The following is a 9,589-nucleotide window of genomic DNA, read 5'->3' as shown; positions in this document are numbered from 1 at the left end:
GAATCACAAACTTCAACACAAGTATTTCTCAAATTCATAACTACTCAACTAGCATGACTCTAATATCACCATCTCCATATCTCAAAACAATCATCAAGCATCAAACTTCTCTTAGTATTCAATACTCTATATGAAAGTTTTTACTATTGTTGGATGCCTAGAATATTAGGATTATTTAAGCAAATTACCATGCTATTTAAAACTCTCAAAATGATATAAGTGTAACATCGAAATTTTCAATTTGGAATGTTATACATTAGATCATCTATGCATATCATATTTTTTTTGCATTTTGGTTGATCCTAGAAATTCTAAGCAACTCAAGGACCCACGGAGAGAGTTGGGGATTTTGTTATTTTCATATTTGAGTTTTCTCAAATTTTGAGAATAGCATCATTTGATTTTGTTATTTTATTGTCAATTATTTCTATTACAAAAATATGAGAGAGGGAATAAAATGACTTTCCCAAAATAAAGAAATATTGAGGATTTAATAATAAAATCAAATAAGATTTTATTTCGGAGTTTTTCATTATTTTATTTGAATTTAGGAAAAATGTGCATTTTTCAAAGTTGCACTTAGGCCCCAAATAAATGTTCACCTTGTGCGGCTTGATTTTAGAAGCCCGGGAAAATTTATTTCGGGAATTTTGGAGTCCTCTTAGTATTTCTTTTTATTTTTCTTCCACGCGTAATTATTTTTAAAAAAACGAACCGACCTAACGGGCCGTGTCCGACTAGGACTCCGGCCCGACTAGGCTATATAAGCCGGGGGGGAGGCCCAGCCCCAGCCAAACCCTAGCCGAGCTGCCCCAGCGCCTCGCCGTTGTCGCGCCACCGACGCCGCCGCCGCCGACACGCCGCCCGAGGTCGCCTCAATTTCCGCGCCGATTTTTTTATTTTTTCGGAAAACCGTCCGGTTTTTCCGTCAGTTTTTTTAGTTTCATTTTTTAAAAAAATAGATCGGGTTTTCCAATTTATTTAATTAGCGAGCGTTCGTCCGTTCGTTCGTTCTAACGAACGTTCGTTTTTTTCTTTTTCTCGGATTAAATCCGCGATTTTCTGATCGCAATTCGTGATCCGATTTTCTTTTTAGTATAACTTTTCGCTCGTTTATCGGAATCAGGCGATTCAAGCGCCTAGAGTTTTGTCTCGAAACCCTCTATCCGTTTAAACAACTTAAACAAGTTTTTGCTACTATAAAAATTGCCTTAGATCCAGATTAGTAGAACAAAGTTGTTTTCTTTCGCCATTTGACTTTCTTTGCTTCGTTCGATTTGATTCTTTTTGCAAACCGGAGTTCTTAAGTTGAACCTTCTGGTTAGATCTCTTATTTGACTTTTACATGGGCATTAGATGAGTACTTATTGTATGCTTGTTTGTTTGTCTGCGATAGAATGCTCGGAGTGCGCCGCTTGTTACTTCGAATCGCTAGGTTTCCCGGATCATCAGCAAGGCAAGTAACACTTAGATCATACCTTTCCTACTACCCAGTTTTATTGCATTAGGTCAATCCTCAAACATTGTCTGATTAGGATCTAATTAAATTATGGGATGGGAAGTAGTTGAGGTAGTACCTATTACCTGTTTACTTTCAAACCTTTGGGAGTTACTTCTACGTTTGCTTATTGTGCCATGCTATGCTAGTAGACGTGGATTGGGTGAGTGATATCCATTACAGATGTGAGTTTGTTAATTAATGGTTTATCTAAGGTGGCAACTTAAACACACATCTGGGTGGATTGAGGCACCTGGGTATTCCGGGACTTGCCCGTTTCCTTTTGGACCGCCACCCAGGCTCAAAGGGATCATGAGACTATTCATACTAGAAACTTCCGTGTGCAGCCACAAGCTATTATGGGCTCTATCATAGTTGACTAAGTCGTGCGAACTCTTACAGTGGTAGACTAGCAGATGTAGGGGATGTAGGTGGTACGGTCTACCCGATCGTAAGGTGCTAGCGCTTCTGAAAGACTATGTCTCGGTCATCCGTCTTCTCAAACACCGTGTAGTGCGAGAAACCAAATGGAGGCAATCGAGTCTTGTGGGGAAAAGTGCGCAAACCTCTGCAGAGTGTAATAAACTAATCATGGTTAGCCGTGTCCCTGGTTATGGACATCTTGAGTATCTAGTACTTGGATTATCATGTGAATCTCAACATGTTACTCTAAATTAATTTTGTTGGGTTTTGTTTAAATGATGATGCTTAATTGGGATTGAGAATGCTGTCAACCATTCTCAATGTTTAACAACTACCATGATAGTTAACTAAATTTTATTCCTTTGAAGTAGGGAAAAATTGGCTTTATGCAAAACTGTAACCATAGAGCTTTCCACCAGCCAAATTGGCTTAAACACACATCCTCTCTTTTCTCTTTGACTCCTCATCTTTTCTACTCTTTTAGGATGGCGGATGCAAGGAACAAGTTCACACAATCGGATGAAGATACACCCTTTGGACGTCACTAGATACTTGAACATAGGAGTACCAAGCTTCACCGGAACCTACAATGCCACTTTACCTGAAGAAGAGCGCTGGATGATTCAAGTTCAAGTTCCACGAAGGATGTTCATGCCAGTCACTGAGCCCATAGAGTTTTCTTTTGATGCACCAACTTGGAGTCTAGGAAAGAGCATGGCAGCTCACATCGCCATGGGACGCATTGGAGAAGTCTACCGCAATGATCTCAAGGATACAATCTACCAGATTTGTGGGCGCCGAGATGAGCACTGGGAGATGATCAGCACCAGGAAGGATAGATCAATTGCAGCTTTTATCCAGGAGTTAAACCAGCACATTCGACGACAGGAGAACCAGATGTGCGCCGACATGATAGATCTGAAGAAGGCTAAGACTAGAATCAAGGAACTGGAGGAAGAACTCAAGGCTACACGTGAAGATTATGAAGAGGAAATTGAAGTATTGGTGGAGAAGAATGACGATCTGATCAAGAAGATCAGGATATTTATGGGAGACCCTACACCAGTAGATGAAGACGAAGAACCCAAGGAGATTAGTCCGGAAGACTACATCATCATCGACGACATAGACTCGGACCCAGACGAAAGCGATGATGACTATGTTGATGAAGCTGGAGCAGATATCATGGAGTCTGCAACCGAAGAATATTTCTAGTAGACCACCTCATCAGTAGTAGTATCCCACCATGTAAATATAGTAGTCCGATCACTTTTGCGATAGTTAGATCGATTGTATGCCCTTGTTTGATTGAATGAAGTGAATTGTTTGCTTTTGCCTCATGTGCATATGGGTAGTGTTTTCTCTTTAGACCCCCTCTATTCTTACATCTCATCTTTTCTAAACCCTCAGATGCCTCCGAGATGTGACCCCGGATTTACCTTTCCACCGGAGCTCACCCAGTTGATCCAGCAGCAGAACACATTGATGCAGTTGCTAGTCCAGAATCAGAACCAGGGGAACAACAACAACAATAACCCACCACCACCACCACCTGTTGATCACTTAGCCCGTTTTCTTAGGCTAAATCCGCTGGTGTTTTCCAGTAGCACCGAGCCGATAGTAGCAGATGATTGGCTCCGCAAGACAGCTAGAGAGTTGACCACAGCAGGATGCACAGATGCGGAGAAGGTGAAGTTTGCCGCACATCAGCTTGAAGGACCCGCAGCATCATGCTGGGAGAATTTCACAGCCACTTTCCCTGTCGACACTGTCACATGGGACCAGTTTCAGCAGGCCTTTTGTACTGCCCATGTTTCAGCAGGAGCCATGGCCATGAAGAAGCGTGAGTTTCGCAACTTGCGCCAAGGAGGACGGACAGTTGGCCAGTATGTGGAGGACTTTAGTAAGTTAGCACGTTATGCCCCAGATGACGTTGCTACGGATGCAGCTAAGCAGGAGAAGTTTCTGGAAGGACTGAATGATAAGTTGAGCATGTAGTTGATGGTAGCAACCTTCAACAACTACCAGGAGTTGGTAGACCGTGCTCTTATGATTGAAGGCAAGCAGCAGCAAATTGAGAATCGCAAGAGGAAGTATGGACAAGGAAAGTACACTTCAAGAGCTCAGCAGAAGCCACGTTTTACCCCTAGACCGGGAGGACATTTTCAGCATACCCATGGAGGAGGTAGCTCGCACAATCACAATGGCACCAGGAATGGTAATGGGAATGGAGGAAGAAATGGCCAGAATCGCACCAACCCATCAACCCCAGCCAAGAAGGACCTGAGCCAAGTCACTTGCTTTAAGTGTTCGAAGACCGGACATTATGCCAATGAATGCCCTAAAATACAAAATGGAAATGGCAATGGAAGCTCTGGGTAGAAGCCGAACCCTTTCAACAGGGGACAGGTGAACCACGTTAGCATGGAGGAGGTTGAAGCTCAGCCTGATGCAGTAATAGGTAAGTTTTTGGTTAAGTCATTTACTGCACTCATTCTTTTTGATACTGGTGCATTGCATTCATACATCTCAAGAGGATTCGTGGATAAGTATAAACCGCCAACCCAAGCCCTTATGTCACCCATGTTAGTAACTTCGCCTGGAGCAGAATACATGGCTAGTCTATGGTGTGATCGGTTACCATTAAGGATTGGTAACTATGTTTTCCCTCAGACCTAATAGTATTGGAATCCCAAGGATTGGATGTGATATTAGGCATGGATTTGTTGTCAAAGTATGAAGAGAATATTGAATGTGTTAGTAAGTCAATTTTGCTTACCACCCCAGAAGGGAGAAGGATCAAGTATGTATCCCGACATGTGCCAAAGAGGACTCAAGTAAATTGCTTAACAGGAGTTGTGCAGGAGGAAGTACCAGTAGTGAAGGATTTCCCTGATGTATTTCCAGAAGAGTTGCCAGGCATGCCACCGGATAGAGATATTGAGTTTTTGATAGAGCTATTGCCAGGCACAGGGCCAATATCAAAGAGACCATACAAGATGCCTGCAAAGGATTTGGTAGAAATTAAGAAGCAGATTAAGGAGTTACTGGATAAAGGATATATTCGCCCAAGTTCTTCGCCTTGGGGATCGCCAGTACTTCTAGTGGAGAAGAAGGATGGATCGTTAAGGATGGTTGTTGATTATCGAGGATTGAATGAAGTAACAATCAAGAACAAGTACCCACTACCAATGATCAATGATCTGTTTGATCGATTGCAAGGAGCTAAGGTATTTTCCAAGATCAATCTGCGACCAGGATACCACCAGTTGAAGATTCGAGAACAGGATATTCCTAAGATAGCTTTTACCACCAGGTATGGGTTGTACGAGTATACCGTTATGTCATTTGGTCTAACTAACGCACCCGCATATTTTATGAACATGATGAACAAAGTATTTATGGAGTTTTTGGATAAGTTCGTCGTAGTGTTCATTGATGATATCCTGGTCTACTCGAAGAATGAAGAGGAGCATAAGGAGCATTTGCGTTTGGTACTTGGAAAGCTCAGAGAACATCAACTATATGCCAAGTTCAGCAAATGTGAGTTTTGGTTGAAGGAAGTAGGATTCCTCGGACACGTTATATCCGGAGAAGGTATAGCAGTAGATCCTACCAAAGTAGATACCGTGACCAAGTGGGAAGCACCAACCACCATGGGAGAGATCCGGAGTTTTCTTGGACTCGCAGGATACTACCGGAGATTCATTGAGAATTTCTCAAAGATTGCGAAGCCTATGACGGAGTTATTAAAGAAGGAAACCAAGTTCATATGGACTAAGGAATGTGAGGCTAGTTTCCAGGAGTTGAAGAAACGTTTGGTTACCTCACCAGTGTTGATTTTGCCAGACCAGACCAAAGATTATGAGGTGTATTGCGACGCTTCACGTCGAGGACTTGGAGCAGTGCTTATGCAGGAAGGGAGAGTTGTTTCATATGCCTCAAGACAACTGAAGCCTCATGAGTTGAATTATGCTATGCATGATTTGGAGTTAGCAGCCGTAGTGCATGCATTGAAAACATGGAGACATTTTCTGATTGGAAATCATTGTGAGGTGTACACGGATCATAAGAGTTTGAAATACATCTTCACACAGAAGGAGTTAAACCTCAGACAAAGGAGATGGTTGGAGCTCATCAAGGATTATGATATGAGATTGCATTACCATCCCGAAAAGGCTAATATAGTAGCTGACGCATTAAGCCGTAAGAGCCACGTCAATACATTAATGACGGGAGAAATACCAAGGGAGTTAGCAGAAAATCTTCGTGAACTATGTTTGGAAATAGTTCCAAGAGGCTATGTAGCAGCGTTGGAGATTCAGACAACTTTGATGGATAGAATCAGAGAAGCTCAGAAGACTGACAAGGAGATTGCCTCTATTAAGGAGAAACTTAGCAAAGGAAAGGCTAAAGGATTTCGTGAGGATGAGCACGACACCCTATGGTTTGAAGACCGTGTTTATGTGCCCAATGACCCAGAGATTAGGAAGTTGATTCTGCAAGAGGCACATGATTCACCATATTCGATTCATCCAGGAAATACCAAGATGTATTTGGATTTGAAAGATATTTTCTGGTGGACCGGAATGAAGAAGGATATTGCAGAGTATGTAGCAGTCTGTGATGTGTGTCAGAGAGTAAAGGCAGAGCATCAGAAGCCAGCAGGATTGTTACAACCATTACCGATACCCGAATGGAAGTGGGATAAGTTAGGTATGGATTTTATCACGGGATTACCCAGGACTTGTTCAGGCTATGACTCGATTTGGGTTGTAGTTGATCGATTGACGAAAGTAGCTCATTTCATCCCAGTAAAGACCACTTACACCAGTGCTAAGTTGGCAAAGATATACATGACCAGGATCGTATGTCTGCATGGAGTTCCGAGGAGTATCTTATTGGATAGAGGAACCCAGTTTACCTCAAAGTTCTAGAATGTGACGCCCCCGATTCAATGATACACTAATCATACACGCAAAGGTGTACGATCAAGATCAGGGACTCATGGGAAGATATCACAAGACAACTCTACAAATAAAATAAGTCATACAAGCATCATAATACAAGCCAGGGGCCTCGAGGGCTCGAATACAAGTGCTCGATCATAGACGAGTCAGCGGAAGCAACAATATCTGAGTACAGACATAAGTTAAACAAGTTGCCATAAGATGGCTAGCACAAACTGGGATACAAATCGAATGAGGCGCAGGCCTCCTGCCTGGGATCCTCCTAACTACTCCTGGTCGTCGTTAGCGGGCTGCACGTAGTAGTAGGCACCTCCAGGGTAGTAGTCGTCGTCGACGGCGGCGCCTGGCTCCAGGGCTCCAGCATCTGGTTGCGACAACCAGGTAGAAGGGAAAAGGGGAAAAGAGGGAGAAAAGCAACCGTGAGTACTCATCCAAAGTACTCGCAAGCAAGGAGCTACACTACATATGCATGGGTATATGTGTAAAGGGCCATATCGGTGGACTGAACTGCAGAATGCCAGAATAATAGGGGGATAGCTAATCCTGTCGAAGACTACGCTTCTGGCAGCCTCCGTCTTGCAGCATGTAGAAGAGAGTAGATTGACGTCCCCCAAGTAGCATCTCCAAGTAGCATCTCCAAGTAGCATCTCCAAGTAGCATCTCCAAGTAGCATCGCAGTAGCATAATCCTACCCGGCGATCCTCCCCTCGTCGCCCTGTGGAAAAGCGATCACCGGGTTGTCTGTGGAACTTGGAAGGGTGTGTTTTATTAAGTATCCGGTTCTAGTTGTCATAAGGTCAAGGTACAACTCCAAGTCGTCCTGTTACCAAAGATCACGGCTATTCGAATAGATTAACTTCCCTGCAGGGGTGCACCAACTTACCCAACACGCTTGATCCCATTTGGCCGGACACACTTTCCTGGGTCATGCCCGGCCTCGGAAGATCAACACGTCGCAGCCCCACCTAGGCAAAATAGAGAGGCCAGCACGCCGGTCTAAACCTAAGCGCACAGGGGTCTGGGCCCATCGCCCATAGCACACCTGCACGTTGCGAGGGCAGCCGGAAGTAGACCTAGCCTAGCAGGCGTTCCAGTCCAATCCGGCGCGCGCCGCTCCGTCGCTGACGTCTGAAGTGCTTCGGCTGATACCACGACGTCGGGATACCCATAACTACTCCCACGTAGATGGTTAGTGCGTATAGGCTCGTAGCCAACTCAGATCAAATACCAAGATCTCGTTAAGCGTGTTAAATATCCGCGAATGCCAAACAGGGCCAGGCCCACCTCTCTCCTAGGCGGTCTCAACCTGCCCTGTCGCTCCGCCTCAAAGATCCACTCGCGGGTGCTCCACCAGCCGACCCGACTTTAGTCTCCACATGTATCATGTATAAAGTATAGTATATACCCGTGATCACCTCTCGAGTGATCACGGCCCGATAGTATAGCACGGCAGACGGACAAGAATGTAGGGCCACAGATGGAATACTAGCATCCTATACTAAGCATATAGGATTGCAGGTAAAGGTAACAACAGTAGTAACAAGGACAAGCTATGCATCAGGATAGGTATAACAGAAAGCAGTAACATGCTACACTACTCTAATGCAAGCAGTATAGAGAAGAGTAGGCGATATCTGGTGATCAAGGGGGGGCTTGCCTGGTTGCTCTGGCAAGAGAGAGGGGTCGTCAACACCGTAGTCGATCACAGGGGGTACCGGCAGCGGCCTCGGGGTCTACCAGAAAAAGTAACGGAGGGGGAACATAATAAATAACAGAGCAATCAAAGCATAACATGACAAATACGGTGCTAGAGGTGATCTAACGCAGGGATAGGTGATACCGGTGAAGGGGGAAAACATCCGGGAAAATATCCCCGGTGTTTCGCGTTTTCGGGCAGAGGAGCCGGAGGGGGAAAGTTGCGAGTTCGATAGGTTAGGGGGGTGTGTCGGACGAACGAGTTGCGTATCCGGAATTGTCTCGTCGTTCTGAGCAACTTTCATGTTGAAAATATTTTAATTCGAGTTACGGATTAAAAGATATGATTTTCTAAAGATTTTATTAATTTCTAAAATTTAATTAATTATTTAATTAATTCGAAAATGATTTAATGACATCAGCATGATGTCATGCTGACATCAGCAGTCAACAGAGTTGACTGGTCAACCTAACCAGTGGGTCCCACTGGTCAGTGACACGTTTAATTAACAGATTAATTAAACTAATCATAATTAATTAGGGGTGGGCCCCACTGTCATTGTTTGATTAATTAACTATCAGTTAATTAGGTTAATCTAATTGTGATTAATTAACTTAAATAATTCGTTAATTAATTAATTAATTTAATTGTTATTATCTATTTATTTATTTTTATTATTGTTTTTTTAAATTCTTTTTTTTATTAAAACGTTATCTGGGTGGGGCCCATGTGTCATAGGGCCATAGGGGCCTTTGCGGGTATGCGGTTTACGGGCGCAACCCGAACAGGCGGGGGCGCTGGGCGCGGGCGTAACGGGCGACGGGCGCCCGTAACCTGCCCAGGGCGGGGCGTGGCCGTGGCCACGGCGGGGGCTGCCGCAGCGGGGCACGAGGGCCACGGTGGGCGGAGGTGGACAGGGGCAGCGGCAGCGGGCATGCACACGGTGACGAACGACGGCGGCCCGAGGCAGCAGCAACAACCACGCAGCAGCGGCAGGAAGAG

This window comes from Triticum aestivum, chromosome 4A (assembly GCF_018294505.1).
Source record: "Triticum aestivum cultivar Chinese Spring chromosome 4A, IWGSC CS RefSeq v2.1, whole genome shotgun sequence".
NCBI classification, from domain to species: Eukaryota; Viridiplantae; Streptophyta; class Magnoliopsida; order Poales; family Poaceae; genus Triticum; species Triticum aestivum.
This window is presented reverse-complemented; position numbering follows the sequence as displayed.